At 42.5% G+C, this 16462-nt stretch overlaps 1 protein-coding gene across 4 annotated transcripts in view; it reads right to left on the reverse strand.

Moving 5' to 3' along the window:
- Window positions 1-16462, reverse strand: part of LDB1 (LIM domain binding 1) — a 200473-nt gene that overhangs the window by 40795 nt on the left and 143216 nt on the right. The window contains exon 1 of one of the 4 annotated variants that reach the window (XM_073684941.1): window positions 10479-11014. The exons of the other annotated variants lie outside the window; for them this stretch is intronic. The gene's annotated coding sequence lies outside the window, so the exon portion shown is untranslated. Of the gene's footprint in view, window positions 1-10478; window positions 11015-16462 lie in introns of those variants that run through there. 4 annotated transcript variants of the gene reach the window in all.

Below are 16462 nucleotides of genomic sequence, written 5' to 3' on the forward strand. Positions count from 1 at the left end.
TTTAACCCCTTTAACCCCCCCCAAGGTGGTACGAAAGTTAATGACTGGGCAAATTTTTACAATTCTGACCACTGTCACTATGAGGTAATAACTCTGGAACGCTTCAACGGATCCCGCTGATTCTAAGATTGTTTTTTCGTGACATGTTGTACTTCATGATAGTGGTAAAATTTCTTCTATATGACTTGCGTTTGTGAAAAAAAATTGAAAATTTGGTGAAAATTTTGAAAATGTAGCAATTTTCAAACTTTGAATTTTCATGCCCTTAAATCAGAGCGATATATCACACAAAATAGTTAATAAATAACATTTCCCACGTGTCTATATATTAGCACAATTTTGGAACCAAAATTTTTTTTGTTAGGAAGTTAAGGGTTAAAAGTTGACCAGCAATTTATCATTTTTCCAACAACATTTTTTTTTTTTTAGGGACCACATCATATTTAAAGTTACTTTGAGGGGCCTTTATGACAGAAAATACCCAAGAGTGACACCATTCTAAAAACTGCACCCCTCAAGGTGCTCAAAACCACATTCAAGAAGTTTATTAACCCTAGAACGCATACCTGGGGCCTCGCAGGCCCGCCCTGTTAATTGTTTTCTATTTTCTGCAAGATTACTTTAGTTAGAATTTTGAAACTCTAGGTATTCCTCAGGAATATAGTTATTTGTCATTTCCAGTTGTTCATTTATTTTTATGTTACAGGAATTTTCGGTATAACAACTCTTTTTTGAAAATACCCATTTTTATGGTCATGCGTTCTAGGGTTAACCCTTCAGGTGCTTCACAGGAATTTATGGAATGTGGAAGAAAAAAAAAATGAACATTTAACTTTTCTCACAAAAATGTTACTTTGGATCCAAAATTTTTATTTTTGCAACGGAAACAGGAAAAAAAAAAAAAAATGGACCCCAAAATTTGTTGTGCAATTTCTCCTGAGCACGCAGATACCCCACATGTGGGGGAAAACCACTGTTTGGGCGCACGGCAGGGTTCGGAAGGTAAGGAGCACCATTTGACTTTTTAAATGTAAAATTTGCTTGAATAATTAGCGGACGACATGTCGTGCTTGAAGAGCCCCTGATGCGCCTAAACAGTGGAAACTGCCCACAACTAACGCCATTTTGGAAACTAGACCCCTCAAGGATTTTATCAAGGGGTATAAGTGAACATTTTGAACCCAAAAGGTATGACACAGAATTTGATAAAATTAGGTCAGCATATTGAATAAGTTGTCATTGGTCTTGAGAACAAGTGCAGAGTTTGCATCGGATTCTCAGGTATGCACCATGTATCGCGGATGCTTGAGTCCCCGCCCCGCATGTTTCACGGTTATTAGACACACACAAAAAAAAAAACAACATGCCGGGAATTGATCGTGCATGGCAGGCAATCCCCGCAAGTTTTTTTGGGCTGTTTAACAGCTGTGAAACATATAGGGCAGAGACTCGAGCATGTCACTCAAGCACCCGCAATACTCAGTGCATACCAGAGCACCCGATGCAAACTCAAGTGGCGAGCACTTGATTTGCAACTTGTGTTGAGCGCATCATCATTTTTTTCCTTTACTTTTGAAAAAATCTCAACTCCGACCCTAGAGTTTATTTTTTACGCCTTTCCTCGTGCAGTATAAGTGACTAGATTACTTTTATTCTTCAGGTCGGTGCGATTACAGCGATACCAGAATCCCATCAGGTTTTAGGATTGACAGCTGTCAGACACTAAAAGACGTTTTTTTTTTTTTGCAAAGACTAGTTTTTGCATCGCCATAGTTTGAAAGCTATAATTTTTCCATATTTTGGCGACTGTCACGTAAGGCTTGTTTTTTGCGGGACAAGTTGACGTTTTCAGCGGTACCATTTTTACCTTTTACTCTTTTTTGATCACGTTTTATTCCATTTTTTGTTTGGCGGTATGATAAAGCATTGTTTTTTATTATTATTTTTTTTACCGTGTTCACTAAAGGGGTTAACCAGCGGGACAGTTTTATAGGTCAGGTTGGTCCGGAAGCACCGATACCAAATGTGTGTACTTTTATTGGTTTGTTGTTTTGTTTTTCATAATATTTATGGGTACAGTGTTTAACTTTTTCTGGATTATTTTTTTCTTTTTTTGAAATATTTTTAAAAATGTTTTTTTTTTATTTATTTTTTTCCACTCTGACTTTTTTTATTTTTACACTTTGTCCCATTTTGGGACTTACACTTTTTGAAGGCAGATAGCTTGCATAGCATAGAGATGCAGCAGCATCCCCTATGCTTTGCAGGCTGCAGCCCCTGCACACCCAAGTTAGCTAAATTGTGCTCAGTGCACGGTCTAACTAACTTGCTGATGCCTGGTGACCCGGATGTCGTCATGATGGCTTCAGGTCACCATGGCAACTACCGCTACCCGGCACAGACAGCACGGGACGCCGGAGAGGAGGCAAGTAAGCTGCTCTTACCTCCCCTTGCTCCCGGAATCCTGCGATCAACTTCAATTGCAGCATTTCGGGGGTTAATGTGCCGGGAGTGGTGCAGGACCGCTCCCGGCACATAGCACCGGGTGTTTGCTGTAAGAATCAGCTGACACCCGGCGCCGATCGCCCCACACCGCTTGTGTGCGGGCGCGATCCCATGATGTGTAATAGTGCGTGCCTGTTCCAATAGGCCCAGGTCAGTACGACGTACTATTACTGATCAAGTCAGAAATGGGTTAAAAGACAGGAAAAGTCTAAAAACAGCTCAAGTGGCCAGTGTGAAAGTTTTCATATTTGTATTTTAAGCACAGGCCATGATCTATATAAAAAAAAAAAAAAAAAAACACACAACAACACACATTTGTAAAAATACATTCAACACAAAAACCCGATTTATTTTCTGATGGCACATTCCCAAGTAGGACAGTAACCTTTATGGCTCTACCAATTATTAGGTGTCTGTTTACAGGGAGGAACACGTCAGCCATGTTTTAGTCTTTATGACCAGTTTCAGGTGATCAAGGATGGGAACTTTGTGGTAATTGCTAATGGCTCAAAAATGTTTTCCTCTCTCCACATACCATATCATCAGCCTAAAGAACAAACCATTGCATCTTTCATGGCGATGGTCAGCATTCTTCACTTATCTTTTCGTGGCGACACCGATAATTTAAAAAAATAAAATAAAATACTGGCTACAGTCCAAAAAAAAAAAAATTAATTCACCCTGGTACCAGAGACATCATACATTGTTAACCACATTTCATCTGGAGGCACTATGGAGTTTTTTATCAGAGACAATTATGGCATCCGAAATTGGATGCTGGCATTTTTTACTAATGAAGCAAGCCATTACCTTGTGCATCACCATACCCATAGCACAATGAGTCTATAGGCACCCATTCGGCTTAGGCCTCATTCAGAAACCAGTAATTTTCTGGTACGCAAAACAAAACCAGATAGGTTTCTAACCCGCTGGATCAGATTCCCATTAGTCCACATTTTTAACCATCGGCAGTTTTTTTGTATGTCCCTAATTTCAGGAAGATCAGCTGACCCTCAATGGGGACCTCCTGATTCTCCTATCATCACGCAGGATCGGACAGTGGTTTTCTCTCCTTTTCCCATTGGGAACACAATCAACTGAGCCAGTCATTCATGTGTATGGGGACAGTTAGGAGAGATCGTCAATTAGTTTTAGGGACGCTGTTTCAGGCTTTGTAGACAGTGCTCTTCTGAAATTTGTGTTTAAGTCTTAGGTCTTAATTCTGGAAATAAAGTCTTTAAAACACTCGTAAAGTGCACACTGGCTCTATTTGTCCCCGAGCCATTTCTAAATGCTAGGGAATCCTTTAAAAAAAAAAAAAAAAAAAAGAAAAAAAAAGGTACATTATGTCCAACAATACACATGAAGCCAGCCATACATGGCGAGATTCCTCCACAACCCCCATGATCGGTGACTCATGTCTTGCTCACAGACTCCCTCACTGTTCTCAACCTTTCCCAATGCCATAACAAAATATATTATATGTATTACACAAATAAAATTTTACATCTTGTGCCATGTTGATCACGTCTTATACTCTTAAGCTTGGCCACCTAAGCCTCATTCAGGTGATCCAACTACAATCATCACATTTTGCTATCAGAATATTTTTTTTTAAATGGTAAAATCATGATCAAACCCAAAGGGAAACAGAATTTCCCATCTTGTAAACAGTTATTTTATCGTTAGGATCTGACATCACCTTACAATTCGTGGGGGTCTGACTTTTAGGACCCATAATATCCTGTAGATTTTAACTCCAGTATGGGTCCCCCCGCCCGACCAAGAGCCGGAGGGCAGCCCCCCGCGCAAGAGCCGGAGGGCAGCCCCTGTGCCCTTGAACAGAACAAAGTATTTGCCCTAGCACCATAGACCCTTTCAGTCTTAGAATCGGAGGTGTTACCTGTGGTTGGGCCACCACCGATCATAATGTGACGATCAAAACGACCTGCCATCACTTTATGGGATGAGAAAACTGTTCAAAGGAAAATTTTTGAAAACTTGTGATGGATGAGTAACTGGGGTTGAGAAAGCAAGTTGTCACCCTTACAAATAGTTATTTCAACAAATCTCAGCAAAATTTCTGCACAGAAAATCCTCAGTAACTTTTTTTTCCCATGAGGAATTAATTGCAAAGAGTGAAAAACAACAAAATTTACAGAAAGATTTGCAGCTTCTAAGCATGAATAAACCTTTGGGGTACATTCCATATAGCAAATTAATATACCTCGCTTTACAATGTGCATGATATCTTAATGAATCTCACATAACGCCTGCAAGAAGCATCTACAGCGTAAATTGGCCAGAACTGCAGATCTGTGGGAACGTCCACACACGTTACAAGGAAAATGGTCAAAAGTACGGCATTACTGCACCATTTTCACAATGATGAGTTGGAGCAGCACAGATTTTCTATGTGGTTTTTGGCCATGTATCACTACAGATGGCAAATGGAAAAAACGAGTTCCATAAAGTTTATAAAAAAAAAAAAAAAAAAAAAAAAAAACCTCAACCTCGATGCTGGTATTGTAGCTCAGCACGCAGTCTCTGTCCTGTATGCACATACTATTGGCCATATTTACACTGGCCGATCTCGGGCCAGCAAGGAGTGCCGAAAGACTATACTCAAGTCATTCTGAGCTTGATTACCGACCAATTCATACAGACCGATGAGCAGTGATGGGGACAGGACAGTTGCTAATTCGATTGTTCGTCAACATATGGCATCATGTTATCGGCAGCACATCCTCTGATTACATGGGGTGATGTGCTGTCGACAACGATTTTTGTGCTTGCCTAAAAATCCAATCACCCTTCAACCGCTCGTTCGCAGATTTGTGGCCCAAAGATCAACTTTCCTCTTTACTCTCCAAATCACACCTCACCACCTGTAAACTTGACCCAATCCTGTCCCACCTCATCCCAAACCTTACCACTATCTTCATCCCAGCCCTAACCCACCTCTTCAACTTGTCACTAACAACTGGTGTCTTCCCCTCATGCTTCAAACATGCCTCAATCACACCCATCCTCAAAAAGCCCTCCCTTGACCCATCCTCTCTGACTAGCTATCGCCCCATATCACTTCTCCCCTATGCCTCAAAACTACTGGAACAACACATCCATTCTGAGCTGTCCTCCCACCTCTCCTCCTGCTCCCTCTTCGACCGCACCATTCTACTGAAACTGCACTGACCAAAGTTAACAACGACCTACTAACTGCCAAATCTAAGCGACACTACTCTGTCCTCCTCCTCCTAGACCTGTCATCTGCCTTCGACATAGTGAACCATTCCCTCTTACTAAAAACTCATCTCTCGGCATCACAGACTTGGCCCTATCCTGGATCTCCTCATATCTAACAGACAGGACATTCAGTGTCTCTCACTCACACACCACCTCCTCATCTCACCCCCTATCTGTCGGTGTCCCCCAAGGTTCAGTTCTAGGACCCCTGCTCTTCTCCATCTACACCTTAGGCCTGGGACAGCTCAGAGTCTCATGGCTTTCATTATCACCTCTATGCTGACGACACACAGATCTACCTCTCTGGACCGGATATCACCTCCTTATTAACCAAAATCCCACAATGTCTGTCTGCTATTTCATCCTTCTCTGCTAGATTTCTAAAACTTAACATGGACAAAACAGAATTCATCATCTTTCCACCTTCTCATTCAACCCCCCCAACTGACCTATCCATCATAGTCAATGGCTGCCCACTCTCCCCAGTCCATCAAGCTCGCTGCCTTGGGGTAACCCTGGACTCTGAACTCTCCTTCAAACCACATATCCAAGCCCTTTCCACTTCCTGCCGACTCCAACTCAAAAATATCTCCCGGATCCGCACATTCCTCAACCATGAATCTGCAAAAACAGTAGTGCACGCCCTCATCATCTCCCGCCTTGACTACTGCAACCTCCTGCTCTGTGGCCTCCCTTCCAACACTCTTGCATCCCTCCAATCCATCCTAATCCACCTGTCCCCCCGCTATTCCCCGGCCTCTCCTCTCTGTCAATCTCTTCACTAGCTCCCCATTGCTCAGAGACTCCAGTTCAAAACCCTAACCCTGGTACACAAAGCCATCCACAACCTGTCTCCTCCATGTATCTCTGACCTAGTCTCCCGCTACATAACCGCACACAACCTCCGATCTTCACAAGATCTCCTTCTCTACTCCCCTCTAATCTCCTCCTCCCACAATCGCATACAAGATTTCTCCCGTGCTTCCCCTCTACTCTGGAACTCTCTACCCCAACACATCAGACTCTCGTCGACCGTGGAAACCTTCAAAAAGGGCCTGAAGACCCACCTCTTCCGACAAGCCTACAACCTGCAGTAACCACCAGTCCACAAATAATGCTGCACGACCAGCTCTACCCTCACCTACTGTATCCTCACCCATCCCTTGTAGACTGTGAACCCTCGTGGGCAGGGTCCTCGCTCCTCCTGTACCAGTCGCCGTCACATTGTGTTCAAGATTATTGTAATTGTTCTTGTATGTATACCCCTTCTTCACATGTAAAGTGCCATGGAATAAATGGCGCTATAATAATAATATCATGCTTAGTCTATAAACTGGAGGTATTCAACCATACATACGTTAGACTAAAACCACAACCCAAAAGATGAAGGTCCCGATTCACGCCCATCTTGAGGAAGAGGCACACTGGAGTTAGATGCTCCTTATTCACTAATAAATGGCCTCTTAATTCGGCGCGTCCGAAGAGTGGCATGCGTCTCGCCAAAAATCTTACTCTAGTTGTGGGACTGGACTAAGATTTGTGGTGTAAAGAATTTTATGAGCAGGGTCTGCCACTCTTCCGAGATGCCCCAGCTTTGCCCATTTTGTCGGATCTGGGTGAAAATTGTGTGAACGCCTGAAGTCGTAAAATGTTAGCACAGCTAAAATTTTTAAACTTTTCAAAGCTTTTTAAGCTAGAATTCTGTCGCAAAAGTTTTGGTGAATGGAGGCCCAAATTTAGGTTTTCCAGTGCATATGATACTGACAGACCAAAAAGCCACTCCTTTGGTCTCCTCCAGGTAAATGGGAACCCATGCTAACATTTGCAATATGCAACAGCAACTTTGCCACTTTGTACACAGAACATTTTCATCCAAATGTGGGTATTATAAGGATCGCGCATCAACTTTCACACTACAAAAGGCATCCAAAATTAAATAGATCTTTTTGCCATATATTTAAGTCTTAAAAGTTTATGTAGAAACCTAAATGGAGCGAACCTTATGCCAGGGAGAACAGATCCCAAGGCCTCAATCAGATGGACGTAATATGGCTGCTGTGAGCATTCCCTGATGCCGGCGTCAGGCAGTCACGTGACAGCAAGATTGCAATTTGCACACTTCCGGTCACATGCCAACTAGACATATCCGGCCTCGCTCAATATGCTAGTCTGCATGTGACCGCATGTATGCAAATCACATACTTGCAATCACACTCCCAGTGCCGGAGAAGCCATAAAGTGAATGCAGACTTGTAGAGTAATGCCAGACAACCCCTTTTAGATTATATCTTAACCTTGCGACGCTGGTATACTTCCTTTACAAATAAATGACAAAATAGTTATATAAACACTTATTAGGCTGTGTGCCCACGATGCGTTTTTTAAGTGTTTCCGCAGTGGCAAAAACGCTAGAGAAACGCCTAAAAAAAAAAAAACGCATGGTAGAAGGTCTGCCATGTCCCCCAATGATAATCTGCATGTGCTGTGCACATGCTGCGGAAATTTCCGCTGCGGATTATCATTGCGGGAAAAAAAAGCAGCACTACCAATTATTTTGCGGAAGCGCTGCGTTTTTGCCGCCATTGACTTGCATTAGAACGCGACAATTCCGCAAGACTGCATCTGTACTTGCGTAATTGGCGCGTTCTAATGTGCGGATGGTACCCGGGTGTAGAGGAGAGGAGAGTCTCATCCACACCCAGGTACCATTAAAAAAGCTGTAAAAAAAAGAATAAAATAAAAAATAAATGTATACTTACCTTCTGGCGGCCCACGCTGTGCTCCTCCTTGCTTCCCGGCACTTCGCGATGGAATGAAGGACCTGCGCTGACGTCAGAGTCATGTGACGTCGGCAGGTCCTTCAGTGTACCGCTGCCAGAACCGAGCGCAGCAAGACGGCGCGGGCCATCGGAGGGTAAGTATATATTTATTTTTTGATATTCTCTCGGGTCACACTATATAAATCCATGCTGGTTGCATGGATTTATATAGTGTGACCAAGTTGTCAAGCACTTTCCAAGTGATGCTAAAATCGCTTGGAAAGCGCTTATCAACCCACATGCGGAAATGCAAGTGAAGAACGCTTCACATCCGCATGTCCCTGGCAGGAAAAGCATGTACAATCCGCATGCGGTTTTTTCTGCCAGGGAGATGCAGAAACGCTCAGGAAAAAATCCTGAGCATTTCTGCATCGTGGGCACATAGCCTTAAAGTTTATTCCCACCTTGATACTAAAAGCATTTTATGAGTCAAGGTGCTCAGTTTAGTATCAGGATAATACAGCCATTCAAATACGGGTTTTAAAAGTAAGTACATCAGCCTCTTCAGGTCTAAGAGATCTATCAGCCTTATTTAGTTAGTATAGTAATATCTGGTGACAGATCTAACACATCCCACAGTTATACAGACACTAACATTGGGCCACCTTACAGCCATCTGAAGGAGGCCTTAGGATGCGTTCACCTTGGCATAAGGTTCGTTCCAATAAGTCTCCACATCAACTTTTAAAGAAAAGTATCCCAGACTCAATGCAAAATATATTTCATATATAAAAGTTTATTTTGTGATTTGCAAAATGTTGCTTATTTTGTACTTTTTCATAATTCTATATGCAAAATAAGCAAAATTTTCCAAACCACAAAAAAAAAAAAAAACTTGGTTTATCGGGGAACCAGCACAAATCAAGTTATTTTTGCTATCTGATTTAGAATATTTAAGGGAATAGACTATAAAAACACAAATACACATATGTAGCTCCAGCTAAAAACACTTTTTTTTATTATGATATATAGCCATTTTCTTTATATTTTATCCATATTTTCACACAGAATACGACTTTATTTTCTTTGAAGTAATCATTTGTTTTAGCAGGCAGAGATTATCAAAGCTGTAAAGCAACAGTAAAAGAATGGGGGGATGGGATTGCAAAAAAAAAAAAAAAAGGGGGGGGGGGTACTATCATCAGCTTCCTCCAGCTTTCTCATTAACCCCCTCTGTGCCTGCGAGACAATATGCATGAGTTACAATACACATGGAAGTGTCTGTGCCACTGTATAACAATGAATGGGTATACACAATACAATCGGACATATATGGAATAGGAAAGGGAAAGGTGGAGGGGCACAACTTTATAAATTGGGAAGAAAGTTTGCATTCGCATTGACCCACACTTTCGCAGAAGTGGTTAATGAAATGACCAACAGAAGGTGACCTGGGAGTTCAAGTAATAATTAATTGGGTGTCAACCTAAAAAAAAAAAAAAAAAAAAGGGAGGAGAGAACTCTGGAAATGCAAAATATATAGCAAATAGCTAAAAAAAAAAAATAAGGGTATATAAAAAGCAGGTCAATACCAACCATATGCAACAGCAACATAGTATATCAATGAAAGGATTGCAACAATGTATCTTTACATAAACACTGTGCATTATATGTAAACACAGAAGTAACAGAGATAATATGGGGGAAATAAAGGGGCAATTAGACATTTTGGGGGTCAAACTGACTTTCAATAGCACTTTCAATAAAATGATAACACCTCCTTCATTGTAAGAGAGGCCTGGAAGACATTCCCTGCCCAAGCAATGTGTCACAGGCCTCTATCACCCATGCAAACAGTAAAAATAATAAAAAAAAAAAACCACAGGTATTCTATATAAAAAGAAATAGTCAAGTTCTAACCCACCTTCCCCACTGGTTTATAGAGACAAGGATACAGGGGCTTCTTACCTGAAGAAATGAAACTGCAGAAAAAGGTAAAAAAAAAAAAAAAAAAGAAGAATCCAAAAGAGCTAAAACATGACTGTATGGGAGTCCAGGCCAAAGGGAAATGTCATGGAAAAGCTGCAGGCCTAGCAGGAGCTTGTGATAATGGCAGCCAGAGGGGAACAGGAAGGCTGAAAGGTGGAGGAGGAAGGTGGCCTGTTTTGTTTTTTTTTTCTTTTCCCCCCTCTTTGTTTGCAATGCAACAATGGCTGCTCCTGCAAACGCCAGCCCAGCTCCTGGCTTGTGGGCCCTCTGATGGGTTGTTGCAGAAGTCTTCAGTGCAGGAGCTTGCAGGGTGCTTGCTTTGCTTGCCTGCTTGCTCTCTCACTCACTCCCACATTAACATCCCCCCCTACTTCTATGTCTCCCACAAAGAGGCCCAGGAGGTGGCCTGTCCTGCACCCTTCCCCCCTCCTCCTCCTCCTTCTTGCTACTTGCTCTCTAGGGCTACTCCTCTCTCTCTCTGACTCTCATGAATACAGGAGAGAGAGAGAGAGAGAGAGAGAGAGAGGGGGAGGAGGAGGAGGAGGAAGAGGCTGGGAGGGAGCTGGAGCAGTCATAGGCTGGGAGGACAACAAAAGACAAGAGAGGTTATTCCTCTGCTTTCTCATTGTGTACACAGAGGAGAGGATGGGGGGGTGTAGTGCAGAGGAAATGGGACTGTACTATCACTGACTGTCTGCAGAATCCTATAGCTGTGGGGATCCCTGGTTGGTCACCATAATCTGATTTGCAAAGAAATATTCCAAGTGCAATCACCATAATCAGAGAGAGAACCCCACTTTATGGCAGAATCTAATTGCCGGGGTAAAATGTGCAGCAAAAGGTTCATTTGTGCACCAGCGGTATAGTAAGCGCAATAGTACAGCACCATACATACTATAGGCAGGTGCTGACGGTGTGTGCACACAAAGTTTTTTATTCAAAAGTCTTTACAAAAGACGCTTTGGCAACGTTCCCACAATGAGTTTTCGATGAGTTTTTTACTCTATGTATTTTCGAAAAAATGCAAGTAAATTATTTTTCTTAATAGGTGCAGAAAATCTTCAACATCAAAAACTCACCAAAAGCTCATCGTGGACACGTAGACCCACTATGTTCACACATCCATCATGTTTTTTTCTGCAGGAAATCCTGATCTCTTGTCAGGAGGCTGTTCAGGATTTTTCTTGCTTTTTTGCTTTTTTTTTTGGGGTGAGTTTTTTTCAGCGGATTTTTCACTGTCCTTTTGTCTCTGTTATGCTTGTACATAAAGTTCAGTGAAAAAAAAAAATCTCATTCTGGTTTAGGCACAAAAAACACTGAAAACTTGACACCTGTGTTTTTTTTCAACACCCATTACTTCCAGTGGGGGAAAATCGCTGAAAAAAAGTGACATGCTCTATCTTGCAAAAAAAAAAAAAACATGTAAAAAAAGCACAAAATCCTGAACATAAAAAAAACCATGATGTGTGCATGAGATTTCTGGAATCTCAGAGACTTTGCTGGTGCTGCAAAATGCTGCTGAAAATTTGCATAAAAAAAACACTGAAAAAAATCAAGGTTTGAACATAGCCTTAAAGAAAAAAAAGTGCTCAAAACCGGCTTGAAAGACTCTCTTTTGTAAAATGTCTTTGCTCATATGTTCAGTCTATTGAGTGTTTTTAAAAACGTCCGGATGGCAGAAAAGAAAGTAGATGTCACTTCAAAGGGACCCAGTTGCAATACCTGACACAGTCTACAGACAAAGGAGGCGCTGTTTCCGGGAATTTTTTTTTTTTTAAAGATTGTAATGTTTCATACATATTTATTTGCCTTTCTGGTTGGACAAGGGATTTGTTTCCAGAGACGTAACGCCAGGGGGAAAGAAAAAGATGTTGACACAGTGTTAGCCAGTTGAAAAAAAGATTGTTCTCAGTGGGAGAAACAAAATAATAATCTTACTTATGATACCTTTTAATGGCTAACAAAAATAAAATAAGTGATTTTAAAAAGCAAACTTTCGAGACTACTTAGGTCTCTTCACCAGGCATGGTATGAGGCTCCTTCACACGTCCGTGTCTCCAGTATGTGCTGTATCCATTTTTTTTCACGGGTCCCACACGCTCCCATTATAACCTATGGTGCTATACACATGTCCGCATTTTACAGGCGTGCAGAACATATGGAGACATGTCTGTTTTTTTCTGGCAGCACGGATGACAAAGGTCTATATAAGTCTACTAGATGGTGGTCCGATTCTAACGCATCGGGTATTCTAGAATATGTATGCGGCCAACCTGGCGCAACTAATCAGCGAAGCAGTGTTTAAATGCAGCAGAGCGGTGTTTAAATTTGGCGCCAATATCGCTGATCAGCGAACCGTGTTAGTGAGGACCGGGGAGCGGCGGTGCCTGTGCGGGTACTTCCGCTGCGAGCAGGCCGCCATCTTGTTCTGAAATCCCGCGTCGCCGATTGGCCGCGGCCGGACCAATCAGCGACGCGGGATTTCCTAGATGGACAGACAGACGGTATAAGCCGATTATATAGTAGATTGGTCCGTGAAAAACGTGTACAGCACACGGAGGACGTCAGTGTACAGTCAGTGTGCCGTTCGTCTGTGTGCTGTATGTGTATAACATTGCAAAGTATAGAAGAAGCTTTGTCTTTTAGTTCCTTATCCATATCCAAAAAAACACTGATGAAACTGATGGTAAAACAGGACACATGATTGACACACTGATGGTAAAAACGGACACACTGATGACACACTGATAGTAAAACAGGACACATGGATGACACACTGATGGTAAAAACGGACACACTGATGACACACTGATGGTAAAAACGGACACACTGATGACACACTGATAGTAAAACCGGACACACGGATGACACACTGATGGTACAAACGGACACACGGAAGACACACTGATGGTAAAAACGAACACACGGATGTCACACTGATGATAAAAATAGACACACGGAAGACACACTGATGGTAAAAACGGACACACGGATGACACACTGATGGTAAAAACGGACACACGGATGACACACTGATGGTAAAAACGGACACACTGATGACACACTGATGGTAAAAACGAACACATGGATGACACACTGACGGTAAAAACTGACACGCGGATGACACTGATTGTAAAAACGGACACACTGATGACACACTGATGGTAAAAACGGACACACGGAAGACACACTGATGGTAAAAACTGACACACGGAAGACACACTGATGGTAAAACCGGACACATGAATGACACACTGATGATAAAAACGGACACATGGATGACACTTATTGTAAAAACGGACACACTGATGACACACTGATGGTAAAAACGGACACACGGAAGACACACTGATGGTAAAACCGGACACACGAATGACACACTGATGGTAAAAACTGACACACGGATGACACAGATTGTAAAAACGGACACACGAATGACACACTGACGGTAAAAACTGACACACGGATGACACGGATTGTAAAAACGGACACACTGATGACACACTGATGACACACTGATGGTAAAACCGGACACACGAATGACACACTGATGGTAAAAACGGACACACGGATGACACGGATTATAAAAACGGACACACGAATGACACACTGACGGTAAAAACTGACACGCGGATGACACTGATTGTAAAAACGGACACACTGATGACACATTGATGGTAAAAAAGGACACATGGATGACACTTTGTAAAAACGGACACACTGATGACACACTGATGGTAAAAACGGACACACGGAAGACACACTGATGGTAAAACCGGACACACGAATGACACACTGATGGTAAAAACAGACACATGGATGACACTGATTGTAAAAACGGACACACTGATGACACACTGATGGTAAAAACTGACACACGGAAGACACACTGATGGTAAAAACGGACACATGGATGACACTGATTGTAAAAACGGACACACGAATGACACTCTGATGACATCAGTACTGTTTTTTCACGTATGTGTTTTATACGGATGTGTGAAGGAGACCTTACAGAGTATCAGAAGAAACCCAACTATATACATAAAGATACCAGAGACATGGCGTAATAAATGGACAAGCCAGGGGGACACATGCTGCACATGAAGGTTGCGTTGTCTACTGACTGACAATGAAGCACATTGCTACCTGCGACCCACCCCTATATCACCGTATAGTTATACTCACGTTTGCTTTCACAGACTTCAACTGATGTGATTTTTAGGTCACAGCCCCACTATCAGTATTCGGTCAGTATTCGGTCAGTATTTTTCTCAGGAGTAGGAGCTAAAACCAGGAGAGGAACAATCAGAGAAAAGGTATAATCGAAACAAGTCACCAATTCTGCATTTATCACCCACTCCTGGTTTTGGCTCCCACTCCTGAGAAAAAATACTGACTGAATACTGATAGTGGGACCGTGGCCTAAGAGTGAAATCACAGCTCCAAAATAATTGCACAACATATCTGAGACTTGATGCGTTCAGCACGTATACCCCAGCGTACAGAGCACATAGGCTGCGGAGGTACATGGTGCCTGGTAGGGGCCCAATCACAGAAGCACTACAAGTGGCATGTGACAGTTTGGGGTCCTGAACAAATTTTGCACTTGGAGGCCAAAAATAGCCTTATTACAAGCCCTTGTATACTTGAACTTAATATATATTTTTAAAGGGAACCAGTCAGGACAGGACATTTTTACATATAGGAGTAGTGGTATGGCTGAATAAACCAACAAATCAAATTTTTTTTTTTAGAGATCCAGTGTTTTAGAAATGACATCTTGAATTGAAGCCACATGCAAATCAGGCTGGAAGTGCACTGGGGGCGTGTTAATGTACTGGAACGCCCCTAGTGCACTTCCAGTCTGATTTGCATATGGAGTCTACTCTAGATTTCTCATGGCCGGCACTTCCTCATTTGTATTGGAGATCTGCTGGGAATCTCTGGTACCACTGGTAGGGCGGGATGGGGAACGATAAGGCAGGAATCATAAGGACAACCCCTATCAATATGGCCTCTTAGTGCACAAGGATGTGAATGGCCACTGGCTTTGGATTCCCTTGGAAATGTCACCTATTTGCCAAGGGTGACAGAAGAAGTACCGGGTGCCCTGGTGCAATCAGTTATATCCTGGTAAGACGGAGGCTCTATGGTGACTTGCTGCCTGCAATGTCTTACAAAGCCATTTTGATTGTGATCCTATAGCAGAATCTCCAGCTACATGCTTTTGTATCACATTAAATTTTACATAGCATTTTCTAGGATTTTTGGGTGGTCTTCACTTTGAAGACAGAATTATTAAAATAATATTTGCTAAAAAAAAATTGCATAATATTACATGAGATTATATTGGGGGACCACATCCAATAGTTGTCCCATCTGGACAGCTACTTTCTATTAATCTTACTTGAACCTTTAGACATTGTAAAGGGGGTCCCACACATATCACTCAGGACCCCAGCGCTGCAAGGCTGCAGTGTTAACCACTGAGCCACCGTACTGCCTATCTACTGTTTATCCTATTCAACGTTTTATACATTCACTCTGTGAGCCACTAAAATTCAACATGTAAGCATTAAAGGGAACCTGTCAGTTGATTAAAGTTTGCACCCCTTAAACCACCGCTGCAATATTTAAAGGCATTCGCTTTAAAGGGAACTCGTCAAGTCTGTGGGTCAATCTGCAGCTTCACTGCGTTCCAAAGCCATGCAGCCACCACACTAAAAGCCCTGCTATTGGGAAGAAATTAACTTTATTCTTCCCAGCAGCCTCCGGCTTTCAGTCATAGAGGCGGGCCAAAACGGCTTCAGTCACTGTAACTGTGCCGCAGCACTGACTGACAGCCGGCTCAGCAGTGCATCAGCGCAGAGCCGGCTGTCAGTCAGTGCCAGGGGAGCGGTTACAGCCACCACTCACTATGTGCTGAGCCGTGACTGAAGCTGCGCCGGCGGTGCCTCTAT

The sequence above is a fragment of the Phyllobates terribilis genome, unplaced genomic scaffold (assembly GCF_046119375.1).
Source record: "Phyllobates terribilis strain yellow unplaced genomic scaffold, ASM4611937v1 Scaffold_5__5_contigs__length_657084704, whole genome shotgun sequence".
NCBI classification, from domain to species: Eukaryota; Metazoa; Chordata; class Amphibia; order Anura; family Dendrobatidae; genus Phyllobates; species Phyllobates terribilis.